General features: G+C 47.3%; 1 protein-coding gene across 1 annotated transcript in view; it reads left to right on the plus strand.

Annotated features, from left to right (window-relative positions):
• Nucleotides 1-23,040, plus strand: part of LOC126213559 (uncharacterized) — a 641,937-nt gene that overhangs the window by 398,733 nt on the left and 220,164 nt on the right. The gene's annotated exons all lie outside the window — the stretch shown is intronic.

Here is a 23,040-nt window from a genome sequence, read left to right on the forward strand (position 1 = left end):
TTGTTCCACGAAGAGAGTCTTTCAGTTTCCCAAAGAGATGACAGTCACATGGAGCCATGTCAGGACTGTAAGGCGGGTGTTTCAGTGTTGTCCATCCGACTTCGGTTCTTTGACTGACATGTGGCCGTGCATTGTCGTGCAACAGCAAAACATCCTGCTTTTGCCGATGTGCTCGAACACGACTCAGTCGAGCTCGAAGTTTCTTCAGTGTCGTCACATACGCATAAGAATTTATGGTGGTTCCACTTGGCACGATGTCCACAAGCAAGAGTCCTTCGGAATCGAAAAACACCGTAGCCATAACTTTTCCAGCAGAAGGTGTGTTTTTGAATTATTTTTTTTCTTGGGTGAATTTGTATGATGCCACTCCATTGATTGCCTCTTCGTCTCTGGTGAAAAATGATGCAGCCATGTTTCATCACCTGTCACAATTCTTCCAAGAAATTCGTCTCCACCATTCTCGTACTGTTTCAAAAGTTCCCTGCATACCGTTTTCCTTGTTTCTTTGTGAGCCACTGTCAACATCCTCGGAACCCACCTGGCACAAACCTTTTTAACGCCAACACTTCCAGTATTCCGCAAACACTCCCTTCCCCTATCGCAACGTAGCGTGATAATTCGTTGACTGTGATGCGTCTGTCAGCAGTCACCAATTCGTTTACTCTCTGCACATTGTCTGGAGTGTGTGCAGTACGAGGCCTGCCGCTGCGAGGACAATCCTCAATATTGCCGTGCCCGCTTTCATCACGTAACCTGCTCGCCCACCGACTAACTGTACTGCGATCGACAGCTGCATCTCCGTACACCTTTTTCGACCTCTTTTGGATGTTTCCCACTGTCTCGTTTTCACAGCACAGGAATTCTATGACAGCACGTCGCTTCTGGCGAACGTTAAGTGTAGCAACCATCTTGAAGTCGTGCTGTGACGGCGCCACTCACGGGAACAGGTTGAACTAAGTTGGAAAACAAGCGGTAAGGATGTATCTACACACTGTAAAACTTTCACACATGCAGAATGAAAACTGTGCTTTTATAAAAATAGAGTGCATTTCTTTCGGAGTGACCCTCGTACAGCCCACAATTTGACACTAGTAGTCGTCGATTTTCTTCGGATGAAGAGCCGCACGCATGGGTACAGTCGTGGCAACCGCGAGCTTTTTTTCCGTGAAGGCACTCACCGTCTTCTCTCACAGCGGAATAACTCTTAACAGTTACGGTGATTATTTTTAAAACGCCAAACGGTTCATTTATTTTTCCCCATCTGCCTTGTTTTCGATTGCGCCTCGTACGAGTGTCGTTCAATAATTAGATACAAATTGGTCTTGGGGAAAAAAAACTTATTAGTTTGGTACTGTTATGGCTTTCAGTTGGCATCACTGCGATGAGCCCTCATCAGCATTGTTTTGTTTATGTCAAAAATGCATTTCAAGATGGCGAGTCCGCTTGGGACATCCACATTAATTGTGGACTTTTTTTTACTTTTTTACTTTCTGAAGGCGAAAAACCAGTGAACATACAAGGCGCGACAATAAAGTAATGAGACTGATTTTCTTTGCAAGATCTGGCAACCCTGCAGGCTTGCGTAGGCACAATATCTTTGACCTCGGTCTATAAGCTGCTTCTAGTCCAAGCGGCACATCGATGCAACTGCTCAGTGGTGAGTTGAGCTCTAACAAGTTAACACGTGTTTGTGTCTCTCGTCACAGAAATAGAACCGCATAATGTTGCGCAACGGTATGCCATTTCTTTTTGCGTTAAATTGGGTGAAAACGCGATGACAACTTACGGTAAGCTTCAGAAGGCTTTTGGAGAGGAGGTTATGTCAAGAGCTCAAGTTTTTCGTTGACTTGAAATGTTTAGTGAAGGCAGAACGAATGTTGAAGATGAAGACCACAGTGGACGACCATCAACCTCACGGACGGATGTCAGCTTGGCCAGGGTGCGTGAACTCGTACGATCTGATCGACGATCATCTGTGAAAATGATTGCAGAAGAACTGAACATCATTCGAGAAACGGGTTGTCTAATAATAACTGCAGATCTTGGTATGATGAAGATTTGTGCAAAAATGGTCCCCAAAAATTTCACATCACAGCAGTGAGAAACACGGAACAATGTGGCAGCCGATCTGTTAGAGCAAACGAAAATCGATCCAGATTTGTTGACCCTTATTATTACTGGTGATGAAAGTTGGTTTTTTCAGTACGATCCAGAGACGAAACGCCAAAGTTCGCAATGGTGCTCAAAGGGACCACCTAGACCAAAAAAACCTCGCATGTCAAGTCAAAAGTGAAATGTATGCTTGTGTGCTTCTTTGATTCCAAGGGAATTGTTCATTAAGAGTGGGTGCCTCCTGGACAAACAGTTAACCAATATTACTACAAAGAAATTTTAGACAGACGTCGTAAAAGAGTTGCTTGTGTCCGTGCCAACATTGCTGGTAATTGGATTCTGCATCACGATAATGCGCCATCCCATACTCCTCTGTCAGTACAGCAATTTTTAACCCCAAAACAAATTTCAGTACTACCACAGCCACCTTATTCACCAGATATCGCTCCGTGCGACTTTTTTCTATTTCCAAGAGTCAAAACGGCGGTCAATGGGCACCATTTTCAAACAACACAAGATGTCCAAAAAGCTGTGCCGAGGGTATTGGAAGATATTACACAAGATGAGTCCCAGAAATGTTACCATCAACGACAGAAGCGCTGCAAAAAGTGTGTGCAGTCAGAAGGGATCTACTTTGAAGGAGACAACACTAAACTTGACTAAAACGTTAAGCAACATTTTTTTCACATCAGTCTCATCAGTTTTTGTCGCACCTCGTTTGGTGAAGGTTGTATGAATCGTGCAAATTTTTAGAAGTGGGTAGACGAGTTCAAAAATGGTCGTGACTCAAGAGTGACGAAGACCGTTCTGGCCGACCAGTTGCAGTTTCAACTCCCTCACTTGAAAGTCGAATTGATGACATTATTCGAGGCGACCGCCGTGTGACTGTGGAAATGATAGTTGATAAGGTTCAGTGAGTACTGGTACAGTTCATAACATTATGTGTAGCAAGCTGAAGTACCGCAAAATACGTGCAATATGGGTCCGAGGCAATACTAACCTTACGACTTATCTTAGAAGAAAGATTAAGAAAAGGCAAACCTACGTTTCTAGCATTTGTAGACTTAGAGAAAGCTTTTGACAACGTTAACTGGAATACTCTCTTTCAAATTCTGAAGGTGGCAGGGGTAAAATACAGGGAGCGAAACGCTATTTACAATTTGTACAGAAACCAGATGGCAGTTATAAGAGTCGAGGGGCATGAAAGGGAAGCAGTGGTTGGGAAAGGAGTGAGACAGGGTTGTAGCCTCTCCCCGATGTTATTCAATCTGTATATTGAGCGAGCAGTAAAGGAAACAAAAGAAAAATTCGGAGTAGGTATTAAAATTCACGGGGAAGAAGTAAAAACTTTGAGGTTCGCCGATGACATTGTAATTCTGTCAGAGACAGCAAAGGACTGGTAAGAGCAGTTGAACGGAATGGACAGTGTCTTGAAAGGAGGATATAAGATGAACATCAACAAAAGCAAAACGAGGATAATGGAATGTAGTCAGATTAAATCGGGTGATGCTGAGGGGATTATATTAGGAAATGAGACACTTAAAGTAGTAAAGGAGTTTTGCTATTTAGGGAGTAAAATAACTGATGATGGTCGAAGTAGAGAGGATATAAAATGTAGACTGGCAATGGCAAGGAAATCGTTTCTGAAGAAGAGAAATTTGTTAACATCGAGTATAGATTTAAGTGTCAGGAAGTCGTTTCTGAAAGTATTTGTATGGAGTGTAGCCATGTATGGAAGTGAAACATGGACGATAACCAGTTTGGACAAGAAGAGAATAGAAGCTTTCGAAATGTGGTGCTACAGAAGAGTGCTAGAGATTAGATGGGTAGATCACATAACTAATGAGGAGGTATTGAATAGGATTGGGGGGAAGAGAAGTTTGTGGCACAACTTGACCAGAAGAAGGGATCGGTTGGTAGGAGATGTTTTGAGGCATCAAGGGATCACAAATTTAGCATTGGAGGGCAGCGTGGAGGGTAAAAATCGGAGACCAAGAGATGAATACACTAAGCAGATTCAGAAGGATGTAGGTTGCAGTAGGTACTGGGAGATGAAGAGGCTTGCACAGGATAGAGTAGCATGGATAGCTGCATCAAACCAGTCTCAGGACTGAAGACCACAACAACAACAACAACAACAACAAGGAGTTGACGTGGCTACGCAAGGAAACAAGGTTGAGAGTGTGCACAAAGCTAAAGAAACGTTGCGAAAGATAAGGTGAGCACTTCCTGAACAAAATTTTACCTTGAGATGAAACTTGAAGGAAAATTGTTGTGTTTTTTTGATGTTGAGGGTCCAGTTATTTGTGATTACCTCGAAGAGCAGCGTGCAATGAACAGCCAATACTACTGGGATTTGATTTTAAACAAGGTGAAGCTAGCCATGAGAGGGGGAGGTCGTGGATCTCAGAGGAGAGGTGTGATTCTCCAGCAAGATAACGCACGTCCTCATGTTGCTCAGCTAACCCGTGAAAACATTGCGAAAATGGGCTGGGAAGTGCTCCCTCATCCCCCTTACAGTGTGATACGTGTTACAGACCGGACACAATGGCAAGGACCAGGCCCCTTTGCCTTTTTCTTTTATCACTCGTTTATTACATCAGAGAAATACACATTTTAAGACAAAATTTAACTATATGAAATATTGCTCCCAGTAAAGGTTAACATAAGCAGTGACAAAACTTAATTGTCTTAAGGGTTTCTGCCGGCAACAAATTTTAAGGAGGCAATGTAAGGTTTATATCAATTTAGCTCAAACACGTAGCTAGTGATTGAATCACGACACAGACACTTTAACAATTTCGGCAACAAATACGTAGCGTGCATTTGTACTCACAGTAACCAACTAATCAACAGCTTTGCCACTGAATAAGTAGTAGGCCATTTGGAGCGAATTTGCAACAGCCCGCAACTACGGGAGTTAATACTAACAGTCTTTAAATGTCTTGCTCCCCATTAAATATACGAACTTACAGTAATTAAATGAATAACACATCAAACACACTACGCTCCACTCAAACTCTTCAGTGGAAAACGAGCCAAAATGAAGATTCCATTAACTGACTATTCAGTGCTAAAGCTCATCTCTGTGTTCCCAGACACGCATGGGGCAAACTTACACGAGACAAGATTTTGAAGGGAGCACATAGGTAAAACCGTTAGTGGAGCTAACTTGAGCCACTGAAAACTAAGGTACTAGACCGGGGCACAAGGTGGTATACAATGAGGTTGCCTTAGTGCTATACTGCGCTCCAAAATATTAATTCAAGTGGCCAATTCAAAATTAAGTACACATAAACCAGCATTAACGAGGAGTGACACCAGGTCGCTCGAAGGGATGAATACCGGAGCCGGCAGTAACATCAAACACCTTCTCCGAGTTTTAACCAGGAGTCACTTCCCGCTATACAAGTAAACATTTAACCGAGCACAAGGCTGGAACCCCAAAGAGAAAATTCAAATAAAACCCCCAAAAGATTATAAAGGACAGGGAACCCCCAACTATTTGAATTTAAAAGAATTAGCTCTGCCCAAAGGCTGTGTAGACGCTAAGCCCTCACTTAAAGAGGCCGCCAAAATTGGTTAGAGGTGTTATACATTTGCTCTTTCCTTTTTTTTAAGAAACACCAGGCTGCTTAACTTCTGCTGGTTTCTGCTGGACGTCCAGCATGGCTCGTGTAGGATAATATACCAGGCAGCAACCCAAGCTAGGCGGTCGCAAGGCACGGCGAGCAAAATGAGGAGAGCAGACAGGCAGGCAGGCAGCCAACACATATCCTCCATGCTCCATCCTCCATGCAGACCGCGTACAACCAACTCCACATATACGTAACTACGAAGTCTTTCGTGACGGAGTCCTTGCATAAAAAGTTCTCGGTTTACTTGCCGCGTCAGATTTGGATAAAATCCTAAGCTTCCGATGACTACCTCCGTCATCTTCGTCAGGGGTAAAACTGACTGTCGTGTAGTGATGGGGAGCTCTGAGTCGTTCAAACGAACGCTACACTCCAGTGAAGTGTGAACTAACCACTCAATATCAGTGAACTGGTACTTCAAACTCTTCACAGACAGCACACTCCACACTTTTCTCTAGTTCCCTCACTCTCTTCCCCTCTCCCTCACCCGCTACATAGGCGCTACGTCACTCATCCTCCCTCCACTTCAGTCCTCCCTCTACTGCCTGTCGACGAATCGCGCGGTGTTTGTCGGGAACGACAGGTTTAGGAATGGTTGGGGAGGTGAGGGGCGAGAGGAAGGCAGCGTCAGCTGCTTCTTGCAGTGCTGACAACATTACCCGTGACTATTTGTGCAGATATACTTCGCGTCTACCGGTAGCCTACCGTTGGCAGCGCTTGCAGACAAATGAATATTAAAGATACAAACGAAGACGCTGGCTGTGTGAGCACGCACAGCCAACATGAAAATAAGAGGTTTCTTAATAACACTGAAGGAGGGATTTTACTTGAAATCGTACCAATGACTACAGGTGACAGTTTACGTTTTGAATCTGGAGGGTTATTATTCTCAACAAAAATAAAATCTACAGGAAAACTTCTGAGTAATTACTTAACGTAGGTATATAGACTTTGTGATGGTGGTAAACGTACTCATTCTATTTTGGATTAAATTTTAAAAGGAACATAAAATTGGACTCCATTTCGTTGGTAGCCCTAGTTTTCTGTCCATGAATACAACAAATGTTTCATTTGGCAGATAAAGACTTTTTTGGGCGCTTCATTGGAAAATGTCGAGCAAGATTAAATGTAATACCTTCCTTATATGTGACAGGCTTCTCTGTTTATCTTTCCTTTGTCCCCTTCGACCATGCTCTATTTAACTCAGACGCTGTAAGAGCGTAAACCGTTGCGTGCACGCTACTGCATAGTGCGGCCATCTGTTGGTAAAATTATGAAGTATTACGAAGCTTTATTGTACGAGCGAGGCGAAGCGAGCGCAGCCGCGGCTGAGCGGCGAACTGGGCAACTTCGCCAGGCTTCCGTACTTCATTTGAACGCTTCACGGCAAAGAGTGAAATGAATGAAGTAGTTCACTGGAATGAACGAGTTCGACCCATCTCTACTGTCGTGGACTGGTGAGGCTTCCGCTTCTATAAGCAGTGGACGGCTTTTCATTGGCCGGATGACGTCACGGTGAAACCGGCGCGTACTGACGTGGGGGCCTCTATATCCATAGATTTTGTTTGCGCGCATTATCCAGCGGTACTTGCAGCGCCATCCATCGCAACAGGCGGAGAACTGCGAGGAAAGTTTTAGAAGTCTCCCTCTGCGCATTTCCTTTGACAATTGCGCGCTTCCATTCATTGATGAGTGCATAACCGGAGTCTCTGTTCAAATTATTTTCACAGAGTCTAACTTCAACTGCTTCACTGATGACAGAGTCCCAATAGCTTGAAGCGTGAGCAAGTAGTCTTGTTTCACCGAATAAAATCCTATGTTTATTTAACAAACTGTGCTCAGCCACCGCTGATTTTTCTAGATACCTGTATTCCAGGTGACGCTGATGTTCCACACAGCGTTCGGCAACAGTTCTTATAGACTGGCCCACATAATTATTGCCACACTCGCAAGGAATGCTGTAAATTCCCGGTACTCTCAGGCCGAGATTGTCTTTCACGGGTCGCAGCATTTCTTTAATCTTCCTGGGTGGCCGGAAGACTGGTCCGATTCCCTGCCTGCTCAGGACTCTGCCGATCTTGCTGGTCGTTGCACCGCAGAATAGTAGCCGCGCGATGTGTTGGTCCTCCTGATCTGTTCGAGCAGCGTCCTTCCTCGGTTTCTTCGTGAGAGTAGATCTGATACCACGATCGGAATATCCATTTTTTTATGAACACCGTCGTCAGATGGTTAATCTCGGAGCCGAGATGGTCCTTGTCCGAAATATTCCTTGCTCTGTGTACCAGGGTATTCAACATAGCTCTCTTCTGTGCTGGGTGGTGGAAAACTACGCGCGTTTAGATATAAATTTGTATGCATCGGTTTTCTGTACACAGAATGTCCGAGACGTCCATCTGATTTTTCGCTCCACCAGCACATCGAAGAAGGGTAACTTTCCATCCTTCTCCACCTGCACTGTAAATCTTATGTTCTGCTGTATACCATTCAAATGATCAACAACACATACAGGGTTATTACAAATGATTGAAGCGATTTCACAGCTCTACAGTAACTTCATTATTTGAGATTTTTTGACAATCCTTTGCACACACATACAAAAACTCAAAAAGTTTTTTTAGGCATTCACAAATGTTCGATATGTGCCCCTTTAGTGATTCGGCAGACATCAAGCCGATAATCAAGTTCCTCCCACACTCGGTACAGCATGTCCCCATCAATGAGTTTGAAAGCATCGTTGATGCGAGCTCGCAGTTCTGGCACGTTTCTTGGTAGAGGAGGTTTAAACACTGAATCTTTCACATAACCCCACAGAAAGAAATCGCATGGGGTTAAGTCGGGAGAGCGTGGAGGCCATGACACGAATTGCTGATCCTGATCTCCACCACGACCGATCCATCGGTTTTCCAATCTCCTGTTTAAGAAATGCCGAACATCATGATGGAAGTGCGGTGGAGCTCCATCCTGTTGAAAGATGGTCGGCGCTGTCAGTCTCCAGTTGTGGCACGAGCCAATTTTCCAGAATTTCCAGATACACGTGTCCTGCAACGTTTTTTTCGCAGAAGAAAAAGGGGCCGTAAACTTTAAACCGTGAGATTGCACAAAGCACGTTAACTTTTGGTGAATTTCGAATTTGCTGCACGAATGCTTGAGGATTCTCTACCGCCCAGATTCGCACATAGTGCCTGTTCACTTCACCATTAAAAAAAAGATGTTGCTTCATCACTGAAAACAAGTTTCGCACTGAACGCATCCTCTTCCACGAGCTGTTGCAACCGCGCCGAAAATTCAAAGGGTTTGACTTTGTCATCGGGTGTAAGGGCTTGTAGCAATTGTAAACGGTAAGGCTTCTGCTTTAGCCTTTTCCGTAAGATTTTCCAAACCGTCGGCTGTGGTACGTTTAGCTCCCTGCTCGCTTTATTCGTCGACTTCCGCGGGCTACGCGTGAAACTTGCCCGCACGCGTTCAACAGTTTCTTCGCTCACTGCAGGCCGACCCGTCGATTTCCCCTTGCAGAGGCATCCAGTAGCTTTAAACTGCGCGTACCATCGCCGAATGGAGTTAGCAGTTGGTGGATCTTTGTTGAACTTCGTCCTGAAGTGTCGTCGCACTGTTATGACTGACTGATGTGAGTGCATTTCAAGCACGACATACGCTTTCTCGGCTCCTGTCGCCATTTTGTCTCACTGCGCTCTCGAGCACTCTGGCGGCAGAAACCTGAAGTGCGGCTTCAGCCGAACAGAACTATGTTTTTCTACGTATCTGTAGTGTGTCGTGACCATATGTCAATGAATGGAGCTACAGTGAATTTATGAAATTGCTTCAATCATTTGTAATAGCCCTGTATATGTGGTTGCTTCCCACCTCGTACCTCGCGGCGCCTCAGCAGGTAGCCCGAGCAAACGTCAACTGCCACTCGCCCCGCGAATGCGGAAAACAACAAGCCAGGCAAAGATAAGAAACGTCGAACGATCGATAATGGACATCCGAGAGACTGGCGCGCCAGTAACGAGCGCCACGGCTCGCAGCCCTGATTTAGCACCCAGTGATCTCCATTTGTTCGGTGCACTGAACAACAAGGACAACGAGGACGTGAAAAAAATTGTGGGAAATTGGTTCAAACACAAAGTGTTCCTTGTAGCCGGAATAAAAAAAGCTTGTAGGCCGTTGGAACAAGTGCATAAATGTTCAAGGGGAGTGTGTTGAAAAGTAGAAAAAGTATTCTTTTGTAAAAATAAACGCATTTTCCTGCAGACCGGTTTGACCCTAGTACTATTATCGGCCAAGATACCACGTGGAAACTCGTTGTCTTTCCCAGCCAAGCACGAAACGTACCGATGTTCTCACGGCTGCCGAACTGTTTTGTGCTTCTGTGTTTGTGTCTTTCTTTAGCGTTTCCCTGTGGACTGCAGATAACTTTCTTCCGTTCCTCGCCACTCGTCTCGTTCCCCAGAATCCACGGCGCCGCTGCCGTTGATCGACCATAGCGGAGCGTAACGTTGGGAAACGCGACGCCGACATTTCTGATCCTTCTTGTGCGCCGCGGGACGAATTAATCCTTCGCTCGGAACGGACAGTCTCTCTCTCTCTCTCTCTCTCTCTCTCTCTCTCTCCCTCCCTCTCCCTCTCCCTCTCCCCCCCCCCTCCCTTCGTTCTTTTTCTTCCCCTTATTCGTTTGCTGGCTGGTACTTACATTTCAACAGGTGCTCATTTTTTAAATTGTTTTCGAAAGCCTAAGTGGGAGATACGATACTGCGTGAAGAGTTTGACAGAGCACTGAAAGACCTGAGTCGAAACAAGGCCCCGGGAGTAGACAACATTCCATTAGAAGTACTGACGGCATTAGGAGAGCCAGTCCCGACAAAAATCTACCATCTGGTGAGCAAGATGTATGAGACGCGCGAAATACCCTCAGACTTCAAGAAGAATATAATAATTCCGCCGGCCGCTGGTGGCCGAGCGGTTCTGGCGCTACAGTCTGGAACCGCGCGACCGCTACGGTCGCAGGTTCGAATCCTGCCTCGGGCATGGATGTGTGTGTTGTCCTTAGGTTAGTTAGGTTTAAGTAGTTCTAAGTTCTAGGGGACTTATGACCTCAGCAGTTGAGTCCCATAGTGCTCAGAGCCAAGAATATAATAATTCCAATCCCAAAGAAAGCAGGTGTTGACACATGTGAAAATTACCGTAGTATCAGTTTAATAAGTCACAGCTGCAAAATACTAACGCGAATTCTTTACAGACGAATGGAAAAACTGGTAGAAGCCGACCTCGGGGAAAATGAAAACGCCTCGCCCTATCCTCCAGATAATTTATATATATAGACAACAGCCGTCCTACCGCACTTCCCTGGGGCACTCCTGGCGAGACCCTTGTCTCTGATGGACACTCGCCGTCGAGGACAACATACGGGGTTCTATTACTTAAGAAGTCTTCGAGCCACTCACACATCTTTGAACTTATTCTATTTGCTCGTAGCATCGTTAACAGTCTGTAAGTGGTGCACAGTGACATGTGGGAATATGGAACGTGAAACTTCCTGACAGATTAAAACTGTGTGGCGGACCGAGAATCTAACTAGGGACCTTTGCCTTTCGTTTTGGTAGCTCAGATGGTAGAGCACTTGCCCGCGAAGGGCGAAGTTCCCGAATTGGAGTGTCGCTCCGGCACACAGTGTTAATCTGCCAGCAAGTTTCATATCAGCGCACACTCCGCTGCAGAGTGAAAATTTCATTCTGGAGTATAGAGCCTGCCTGTTGGCCTTCATCGTTCGCAGGATGTCGTGCGAGAAAAGAGGAACCCGAGTTTCGCATGAGCGATGTTTTCTGAATTTATGGACAAAGTTTTTTGTCTCGAAAAATTTATTACATTCGAACTTAGGGTTATGCTCAAGAATTCTGCAGCAAACCCATGTTAATGTCAGCCGTTACGTGAATAAAAATAGTGAAGAGTTGTAGATCTTTCTCACCTACTTCGCTTACCCCGCAGCCCTCCCATTTCTGAAATGAGGGACCGTGGTATTGGTTGAAATGTCAACTAAGCTCATGGTTAAACTTTGCAGGTTAAACTCTGTAACGAGCAGTCGGTGGTTTTCTTCTGTTCGGTAGGGTACCCAGCTAGTACTTCAGAATGGTCCTTTCAAAAACAACTAGGCTCAACCTCAACTAGAGAACAGCGGGTTTCTTTTTGCATGCTGCGGCTTGGCATTTGATTCAGACACACACACACACACACACACACACACACACACACACACACACACACACGGAGCTTTACGCTGTTCTCCAGGCTGTCCACTACATCCGCCGCCATCAGCGGATACAGTATGTTATCTGCTCAGATTCTCTCAGCTCTCTCCTCAGTCTCCAAGCTCTTTACCCTGTCCACCCTCTGGTCCACAGGATTCAGGACTGTCTGCGCTTGCTCCACCTGGGGGCCGTCTCTGTGGCGTTCCTCTGGCTCCCGGGACACGTTGGTATCTGTGGAAATGAGGCGGCCGATATTGCAGCCAAGGCTGCAGTCTCTCTTCTTCGGCCAGCTATTCAATCGATTCCCTTCGCCGATCTACGGAGCGTTTTATGTCGTCGTGTTCTTCATGTATGGCACGCGCATTGGTCGACACTTCCCCATAATAAATTGCGGGACGTGAAAGCTCTTCCCTGTGCTTGGACCTCTTCCTCCCGAACGAGTCGTCGGGAGGAGGTAATTTTAGCTAGACTCCGGATAGGGCACTGTCTTTTTAGCCATCGACATCTTTTAAGCGGCGATCCTCCCCCACTCTGTCCCCACTGCTCTCAGCTGTGGACGGTAAGACACCTTTTAATTGAGTGCCCCTATTTTAATCCGTTACGCTCCCGTCTACAGCTATCGCCTGATATATCGTCGATTTTAGCAGATGACACGCGCTCAGCCCACCGCATTCTCCAGTTTATTAGTGACAGTGAAATGACGTCAGTCATTTGAAGCTTTTTTTGGGGACAACCAACCCCTTTCTGTGGAGGATTTTTAAGCCTTCCTTCTGTTTTTAGTTTCTCCAATTTTATGACTTTCGTTCCCATTCCTGCTGGTTTCCATTTTCGGTTTTGTACTGTTTCTTAAGTCCCGGACCGGGCGCTAATGACCATAGCAGTTTTGCGCCCTAAAACCAAAACACCACACACACACACACACACACACACACACACACACACACACACACACACAGACAGAGAGAGAGAGAGAGAGAGAGAGAGAGAGAGAGAGAAATTAGCGAGTCTAATGGGACGGGCCCGGATGTGAAAGCGAGATACGTCCGGGCCGAACCACATGGTCTGTCTGATGCGCCACCTCCCAGTCTGGCAGAATGAACACGTCCGGCATGCGAAGATTACTTGCGTGAAAGTTTCTTTTTCCTTACCTAATTACCCACTGAACCAAGTGGAATAACGAAACGTTCATCAAGGAGCTTCTCTGCGCCCTCTTACACGAAGGTGACAAAAGTCATGGGATACATCTAAATGTCGCTGGACCTCATTTTTCCCGACGTAGTGCAGTAGCTCGATATGGCATGGACTCAACAAAGCGATGGAAGTCCCATACTGCCTCTATAGCTGTCCATCATTGGATAACTGTAGAAAAATGCTAAGTGCCAAATTCATGAAAAATGTGAAAAGTGGTTTGAAAGGTGCAGGATACCAGTTAGGATTACATATCAAAAGCGCTATGTCCACCGAGAATTGCAAGTGCTAAGTTGCCTGCTAATTTCATAAGAATGGTGCAATGTGCCATTCACTTGTGTGTGTTTCACTTTGCTTCATATCGATTGATATGCAGCAGGTTATGTCTATGCCCAATGCACCCCAAGGTGTTTTATCGCCGCCAGTTACACAATGTGATCAAAAGTATCCGGACACCCCAAGAACATGTTTTTCATATTAGCTGCATTGTGGTGCCACTCACCGCCAGGTACTCCATATCAGCGGCCTCAGAGGACATTAGACATCATAAGAGCAGAATTACGCTCTCGTCGGAACTCACGGATTGGGTGTCACTTGCGTCATACGTCTGTACGCGAGATTTCCACACTCCTAAACATCCGTAGGTCCACTGTTTCTGACGTGATAGTGAAGTGGAAACGTGAAGGGACACGTACAGCACAAAAGCTTACAGGCCGACCTCGTCTGTTGTCTAACACAGACCGCCGACAGTTGAACAGGGTCGTAAATAGGCAGACATCCATCCCGAACAGAAAGGAATTCCAAACTGCATCAGGATCCACTGCATACTATGACAGGCGGGAGATAAGAAAACTTCGATTTCACGGTCGAGCGGCTGCTCATAAGCCACACATCACGCCGGTAAATGCCAAACGACGCCTCGCTCGGTGAGCGTAAACATGGGACGATTGAACTGTCGAAAAACGTAGTGTGGAGTGACGAATCACGGTGCACAATGTGGAGATCCGATGGCGGGGTGTGGGTATGGCGAATGCCCCGTGAACGTCATCTGCCAGCGTGTGTAGTGGCAACAGTAAAATTCGGAGTGGTTTCTTTTAATTTACGTCTATGGTTTGTGACACGGAGCGGTGTTATGGTGTGGTCGTGTTTTTCATGGAGGGGGCTTGCACTCCATGTTGTTTTGTGTGGCACTATTACGGCACAGGCCTACATTGATGCAACACCTTCTTGCTTCCCACTGTTGAAAAGCAACTCGGTGATGGAGATTGCATCTTTCACGCGACCGAGCACCTGTTCATAATGCACGGCCTGTGGCGGAGTGGTTACACGACAGTAACATCCCTGTAATGGACTGGACTGCACAGAGTCCTGACCTGAATCCTACAGAACACCTTCGAGATGTTTTGGAACGCCGACTTCGTGCCAGGCCTCACCGACCGACATCGATACCTCTCCTCAGTGCAGCACTCCGTGAAGAATGGGCTGCCATCCGCCAAGAAACCTTCCAGCACCTGACACATCGTATGCCTACGAGAGTGGAAGCTGTCATCAAGACTAAGGGTGGGCCAACACCATACTGAATTCCAGCATTACCGATGGAGGGCGCCACGAACTTGTAACTCATTTTCAGCCAGGTGTCCGGAGACTTTTGATCACACGGTGTTATCTAGTTGCAACTTGGCAGTTTATGTATGTGACATGCTTCAATCTCAAACGTGCATGTGCGATGAGAGTATCGATGGCAGGAGTAGAAATAAAATCGCGTCATGCATCCTGAAAGTGTTAGAGACCGGGATAACAACGAAGAAAAACCTTATTGTTTGGAGCGACAACTGTGCTACACAAAATAAGAATTGAATGATGGTATTTCTTTTCCTTTTTCTGGTGGAAAATGGGATGTTCACACGAACACAACGATTTCTTGTTAGTGGACTCAGCTTCGTCCCCTGTGACTCCGAGTTCGTCTTGATAGAGAGAAGGAAGTTGGTGACAAAGGCATTTGTACTTAGCGACCTTGCAGAATGGTCGAGGAAGCAAATGTTGTTAGACCTTTCAGCGTGATGTCTATGAATACGTCCGATTTTTGTAATATTATAGGTATAGCAGACGAGATACTCTCTACAAAAAAGTTGAAGTTTTAAAAGGCTGTCAGCGTGATATATGATTCAAGAGATGTAGCATGTGTAGCAATAAAAGAATGTTACACCGACATGGAAGGGATCCGTAAGGTGAATGTGCTCAAAAAATGGAACATTCAGTCTCATACCATCGAATCTATTTCCTTAATCCATTCAGTTTCAGATGAAAAGAAGAAAGATTTAAAGGCTATCATACTTACCTGAAAATGAAAGAGCATAAAGAATGTTATATACAGACCTATGGAGAGTGACTATGAAAAAAGCACCTAGAATAATTTGTTGGTAGTTAGCACCTTTCGTAAGTGTTTGTTTGAATTGCCTTCAGCACCAAAAAATTCCAACTGTGTCATGAAACCACCACAAATATAAGATATTCTCATTTCTAAGAATGAAAAGTTTGAGGAATAAATAACTAAAACATGGCACTAGAGACAGTTTGTTTATAATAACTTCAGTTAATAAATTTGGCACCTCGCACCTTTATACGAATAAGTATCCAATCCTGAAAATGTTGCTGGTGCAGGATTTTGTGCATCCCATAAATGACCGGTCGATGGGATTCATGTCGGGCGACATGGTGCGAAAAGTGGCAATTGACCCTGAATAAGGAAAAGTGTGAAGTTATTGCTATGAGTACTAAAAGAAATCAGCTAAATTTAGATTACGCAATAAGTCACACAAATCTGAGGTTTGTAAATTCAACTAAATACACTCCTGGAAATGGAAAAAAGAACACATTGACACCGGTGTGTCAGACCCACCATACTTGCTCCGGACACTGCGAGAGGGCTGTACAAGCAATGATCACACGCACGGCACAGCGGACACACCAGGAACCGCGGTGTTGGCCGTCGAATGGCGCTAGCTGCGCAGCATTTGTGCACCGCCGCCGTCAGTGTCAGCCAGTTTGCCGTGGCATACGGAGCTCCATCGCAGTCTTTAACACTGGTAGCATGCCGCGACAGCGTGGACGTGAACCGTATGTGCAGTTGACGGACTTTGAGCGAGGGCGTATAGTGGGCATGCGGGAGGCCGGGTGGACGTACCGCCGAATTGCTCAACACGTGGGGCGTGAGGTCTCCACAGTACATCGATGTTGTCGCCAGTGGTCGGCGGAAGGTGCACGTGCCCGTCGACCTGGGACCGGACCGCAGCGACGCACGGATGCACGCCGAGACCGTAGGATCCTACGCAGTGCCGTAGGGGACCGCACCGCCACTTCCCAGCAAATTAGGGACACTGTTGCTCCTGGGGTATCGGCGAGGACCATTTGCAACCGTCTCGATGAAGCTGGGCTACGGTTCCGCACACCGTTAGGCCGTCTTCCGCTCACGCCCCAACATCGTGCAGCCCGCCTCCAGTGGTGTCGCGACAGGCGTGAATGGAGGAACGAATGGAGACGTGTCGTCTTCAGCGATGAGAGTCGCTTATGCCTTGGTGCCAATGATGGTCGTATGCGTGTTTGGCGCCGTGCAGGTGAGCGCCACAATCAGGCCTGCATACGACCGAGGCACACAGGGCCAACACCCGGCATCATGGTGTGGGGAGCGATCTCCTACACCGGCCGTACACCACTGGTGATCGTCGAGGGGACACTGAATAGTTCACGGTACATCCAAACCGTCATCGAACCCATCGTTCTACCATTCCTAGACCGGCAAGGGAACTTGCTGTTCCAACAGGACAATGCACGTCCGCATGTATCCCGTGCCACCCAACGTGCTCTAGAAGGTGTAAGTCAACTACCCTGGCCAGCAAGATCTCCGGATCTGTCCCCCATTGAGCATGTTTGGGACTGGATGAAGCGTCGTCTCACGCGGTCTGCACGTCCTGCACGAACGCTGGTCCAACTGAGGCGCCAGGTGGAAATGGCATGGCAAGCCGTTCCACAGGACTACATCCAGCATCTCTACGATCGTCTCCATGGGAGAATTGCAGCCTGCATTGCTGCGAAAGGTGGATATACACTGTACTAGTGCCGACATTGTGCATGCTCTGTTGCCTGTGTCTATGGGCCTGTGGTTCTGTCAGTGTGATCATGTGATGTATCTGACCCCAGGAATGTGTCAATAAAGTTTCCCCTTCCTGGGATAATGAATTCACGGTGTTCTTATTTCAGTTTCCAGGAGTGTACTTAGGGATTACTATTACAAATAACCTAAATTTGAACGATCACATACATAACGTTGTGGGTAGAGCAAACCAAAGACTGCGATTCATTGGCAGAACACTTAGAAGGTGCAACAGGTCTACTCAAGAGACTGCTTACACCTAGCTTGTCCGCCCTATTCTGGAGTATTGCTGTGCGGTGTGGGATCCGCATCAAGTGGGACTGACGGATGACATCGAAAAAGTACAAAGAAGGGCAGCTCGTTTCGTATTATCGCGAAATAGGGGAGATAGTGTCACAGACATGATACGTGAATTGGAGTGGCAACCATTAAAACAAAGGCGTTTTTCGTTGCGACGGGATCTTCTCATGAAATTTCAATCACCAGTTTTCTCCTCAGATTGCGAAAACATTCTGTTACCACCCACCTACATAGGGAGAAATGACGATCACGATAAAAATATGAGAGATCAGGGCTCACGCAGAAAATTGAAGTGCTCCCGCGTGCTGTTCGAGAGTGGAACGGTAGAGAGGCAGCATGAAGGTGGTTCATTGAACCCTCTGCCAGGCACTCTATTGTGAATAGTAATCACGTAAAAAATCATCGAATTGTCCAGAATGCTCTTCAAACCAACTGTGAACAATTGTGGCGCGGTGACATGGCGAATTATGATCGGTACCTGAAGGCCACGAATGGCTGCAAACGTTCTCTGAGCAGCTGAACATGACCATTTTCAGTCAGTGATCAGTTCATCTGGTCCAGAGGACCCAGTCCATTCCATGTGAACACAGGCCACACCATGGTGGGATCACCACCAGCTTGCACAGTGGCTTGTTGACAATGTGGGTCCATAGGTTTGTAGGGTGTGCACAATATTTGAACCTTACCACCAGGTCTTACCACATGAAGTCGGGACTCACCTGACCACGTCACAGTTTCCCAGTCGTGTAGGGTGCAACCGATACGGTCGCAGGGCCAGCAAAGGCACTCGTCGGTCGTCTGCAGCCCTCCATTAAACGCCAAATATCGCGGTACTGTCTTAACTGATACGTTCGTCGCACGTCCCTCATCGACTTCTGCGTTTATTTCCCGCAGTGTTGCTTGTCTGTCAGCAATGACGTCTCTACGCAAACGCCGCTGCTGTCGGTCGTTAAGTGAAGACCGCCGGCCACTGCGTTCTCCGTGGTGCGAGGTGATGACTGAAAATCGGTATTCTCGGCGCGCTCTTTGACACCGTGGATCTCAGAATGTTGAATTCCGTAACCATTTCCGAAATGGAAAGTCCCATGCGTCTAGCTCGAATTAACATTCTGCGTTCGTAGTCTCCAAATTCCCGTCATGCTGCCATGATCACGTCGCAAACCTTTCCACATGGATCACCTAAGTGCAATAGACAGATCTCGCAGAGCACAGCCATTTTGTACCTTGTGTACGCGATACTACAGCCAATCTGTACGTGTCCATATCGCCATCGTCTGGCTATTGTTACCTTAGTGGATATACACTACTGGCCATTAAAATTGCTGCACCAAGAAGAGATGCAGATCATAAGGAGGTATTCATTGGACAAATACATTATACCAGAACTGACATCACATTTTCACGCAACTTGGGTGCATAGATCCTGAGAAATCAGTACCCAGAACCACCACCTCTGGCCGTAATAACGGCCTTGATACGCCTGCGCATTGAGTCAAAGAAAGCTTGGATAGCGTGTACAGGTACAGCTGCGCGTGCAGCTTCAATACGATACCACAGTTCATCGAGAGTAGTGACTGGCGTATTGTGACGAGCCAGTTGCTCGGCCACCATTGACCAGACGTTTTCAGTTGGTGAGAGATCTGGAGAATGTGCTGGAAAGAGCAGCAGCCGAACATTTTCTGTATCCAGAAAGGCCCGTACAGGACCTGGAACATGCGATCGTGCATTATCCTGCTGAAATGTAGGGTTTCGCAGGGATCGAATGAAGGGCAGAGCCACGGGTCGTAAAACACTTGAAATGTAACGTCCACTGTTCACAGTGCCGTCAGTGCGAACAAGAGGTGACCAATGGCACCCCATACCATCACGCCGTGTGATAAGCCAGTATGGCGATGACGAATACACGCTTCCATTGTGCGTTCACCGCGATGTCGCCAAACACGGATGCGACCATCGTGATGCTGTAAACAGAACCTGCATTCGTCCGAAAAAATGACGTTTTGCAATTCGTGCACCCAGGTTCGTCGTTGACTACACCATCGCAGGCGCTCCTGTCTGTGATGCAGCGTCTAGGATAACCGCAGCCACGGTCTCCGAGGTGATAGTCCGTGCTGCTGCAAACGTCGTCGAACTGTTCGTGCAGATGGTTGTTGATGTGTCGACAGAAGTACCGACACAGTGTGATTTGAGGGGACCGCTATGCACGCTATAAACACACGAAGGATGGCGTGAGGTCTGAAACAGGATACGTAATGAATGCTATAAAGGAAAGTAAGTAGCTTCTGGAATACTTAACTTTAATCCATCCTTACATCTGGAGATTGTGGCGATACAAGTGAGACTCTTTAGATACAAGCTATGTAATGCTAATGGCGCCTTGCTAGGTCGTAGCCATTGACTTAGCTGAAGGCTATTCTAACTATCTGCTCTGCAAATGAGCGAGGCTTCGTCAGTGTGCATCGCTAGCTACGTCGTCCGTACAACTGGGGTGAGTGCTAGTCCGTCTCTCGAGACCTGCCGTGTGGTGGCGCTCGGTCTGCGATCACTGACAGTGGCGACACGCGGGTCCGACATGTACTAATGGACCGCGGCCGATTTAAAGCTACCACCTAGCAAGTGTGGTGTCTGGCGGTGACAGCACAGTTGTTGTCTTGCAAACGTCCCCATCTGTTGACTCAGGGATCGAGACGTGGCTGCACGATCCGTTACAGCCGTGCGGATAAGATGCCTGTCATCTCGACTGCTAGTGATACGAGGCCGTCGGGATCCAGCACGGCGTTCCGTATTACGCTCCTGAACCCACCGATTCCACATTCTGCTAACAGTCGTTGGATCTCGACCAACGCGAGCAGCAATGTCGCGATACGATAAACCGCAATCGCGATACGCTACAATCCGACCTTTATCTAAGTCGGAAACATGATGGTACGCATTTCTCCTCCTTAAACGAGGCATCACAACAATGTTTTACCAGGCAACGCCGGTCAACTGCTGTTTGTGTATGAGAAATCAGCTGGAAACTTTCCTCATGTCAGTACGTTGTAGGTGTCGCCATCGGCGCCAACCTTGTGTGAATGCTCTGAAAAGCTAATCATTTGCATATCACAGCATCTTCTTCCTGTCGGTTAAATTTCGCGCCTGTAGCACGTCATCTTCGTGGTGTAGCAATTTTAATGGCCAGTAGTGTATCTTCCTTTAGTGTCCAGTTTTTTTTTTCCCTAACTGGTCATCTTCAGGTGGTATTTGTCCTGAGTCCAGTAGAGTCGCGATGCTACTGAGGGCTGTCTTACACTGTAAAAGGCTGTTGACAAAGGTTTTTGTCAAAGTCGTTTTTCAAACTTCTTTGACCATACTACTTCACTGGAGCTGTTACATGATCGTAAAATTTTTTGCCGTAGCTGTTGGGGAATGGATGCAGAACAGTCAATTGTGCAGCAGCCATTAACGTATAAGGGGCATTCAAATGAAACCCGGTGACTAGTGTAACATAACGGTAACGATTTTATTGACCCAAAAAATGTAGTTATACGCAGTACACATACTAAAAAATAGTCGCCAAAACTGTTGGCCATTTATCCCATTGCGACACTAGCCGGTCGATGCCATCCTTGAAGAGGCCAGTAGGCTGCTGTCGGATCGAGGCCTGGACCCAGTCACACACTTCGTCGTCAGCTGCAAATATACTCCTGAAAATGGAAAAAAGAACACATTGATACCGGTGTGTCAGACCCACCATACTTGCTCCGGACACTGCGAGAGGGCTGTACAAGCAATGATCACACGCACGGCACAGCGGACACACCAGGAACCGCGGTGTTGGCCGTCGAATGGCGCTAGCTGCGCAGCATTTGTGCACCGCCGCCGTCAGTGTCGGCCAGTTGGCCGTGGCATACGGAGCTCCATCGCAGTCTTTAACACTGGTAGCATGCCGCGACAGCGTGGACGTGAACCGTATGTGCAGTTGACGGACTTTGAGCGAGGGCGTATAGTGGGCATGCGGGAGGCCGCGTGGACGTACCGCCGAATTGCTCAACACGTGGGGCGTGAGGTCTCCACAGTACATCGATGTTGTCGCCAGTGGTCGGCGGAAGGTGCACGTGCCCGTCGACCTGGGACCGGACCGCAGCGACGCACGGATGCACGCCAAGACCGTAGGATCCTACGCAGTGCCGTAGGGGACCGCACCGCCACTTCCCAGCAAATTAGGGACACTGTTGCTCCTGGGGTATCGGCGAGGACCATTCGCAACCGTCTCCGTGAAGCTGGGCTATGGTCCCGCACACCGTTAGGCCGTCTTCCGCTCACGCCCCAACATCGTGCAGCCCGCCTCCAGTCGTGTCGCGACAGGCGTGAATGGAGGGACGAATGGAGACGTGTCGTCTTCAGCGATGAGAGTCGCTTCTGCCTTGGTGCCAATGATGGTCGTATGCGTGTTTGGCGCCGTGCAGGTGAGCGCCACAATCAGGCCTGCATACGACCGAGGCACACAGGGCCAACACCCGGCATCATGGTGTGGGGAGCGATCTCCTACACTGGCCGTACACCACTGGTGATCGTCGAGGGGACACTGAATAGTTCACGGTACATCCAAACCGTCATCGAACCCATCGTTCTACCATTCCTAGACCGGCAAGGGAACTTGCTGTTCCAACAGGACAATGCACGTCCGCATGTATCCCGTGCCACCCAACGTGCTCTAGAAGGTGTAAGTCAACTACCCTGGCCAGCAAGATATCCGTATGTGTCCCCCATGGAGCATGTTTGGGACTGGATGAAGCGTCGTCTCACGCGGTCTGCACGTCCAGCACGAACGCTGGTCCAACTGAGGCGCCAGGTGGAAATGGCATGGCAAGCCGTTCCACAGGACTACATCCAGCATCTCTACGATCGTCTCCATGGGAGAATAGCAGCCTGCATTGCTGCGAAAGGTGGATATACACTGTACTAGTGCCGACATTGTGCATGCTCTGTTGCCTGTGTCTATGTGCCTGTGGTTCTGTCAGTGTGATCATGTGATGTATCTGACCCCAGGAATGTGTCAATAAAGTTTCCCCTTCCTGGGACAACGAATTCACGGTGTTCTTATTTCAATTTCCAGGAGTGTAGATGTCTGCGAGTAGCTTCTTTCAGAGGTCCAGACACGTGAGAGTCACACGTAGCAAGGTCGGGACTGTACGTTGGATGATCCTGTCCACGACGAGCATCGTCTTCCAGTTATGAAACATCCCCGTAGAAAAATTAAGAATGACTGCGCTGGTAAACCTCTTAAGTTATTTGATTTTCAAACAGCTGAGCAAAACAGAACTTTCTCAGACATTAGTCTCTTTACTTATTCTGATCAACACTAAACTGACACACAATGTTTTTAGCGCAACGCAATCTGACTTTCAAAAACCCTGACTAACATTAACCT

This window comes from Schistocerca nitens, chromosome 11 (assembly GCF_023898315.1).
Source record: "Schistocerca nitens isolate TAMUIC-IGC-003100 chromosome 11, iqSchNite1.1, whole genome shotgun sequence".
In the NCBI taxonomy this organism is placed as follows: Eukaryota; Metazoa; Arthropoda; class Insecta; order Orthoptera; family Acrididae; genus Schistocerca; species Schistocerca nitens.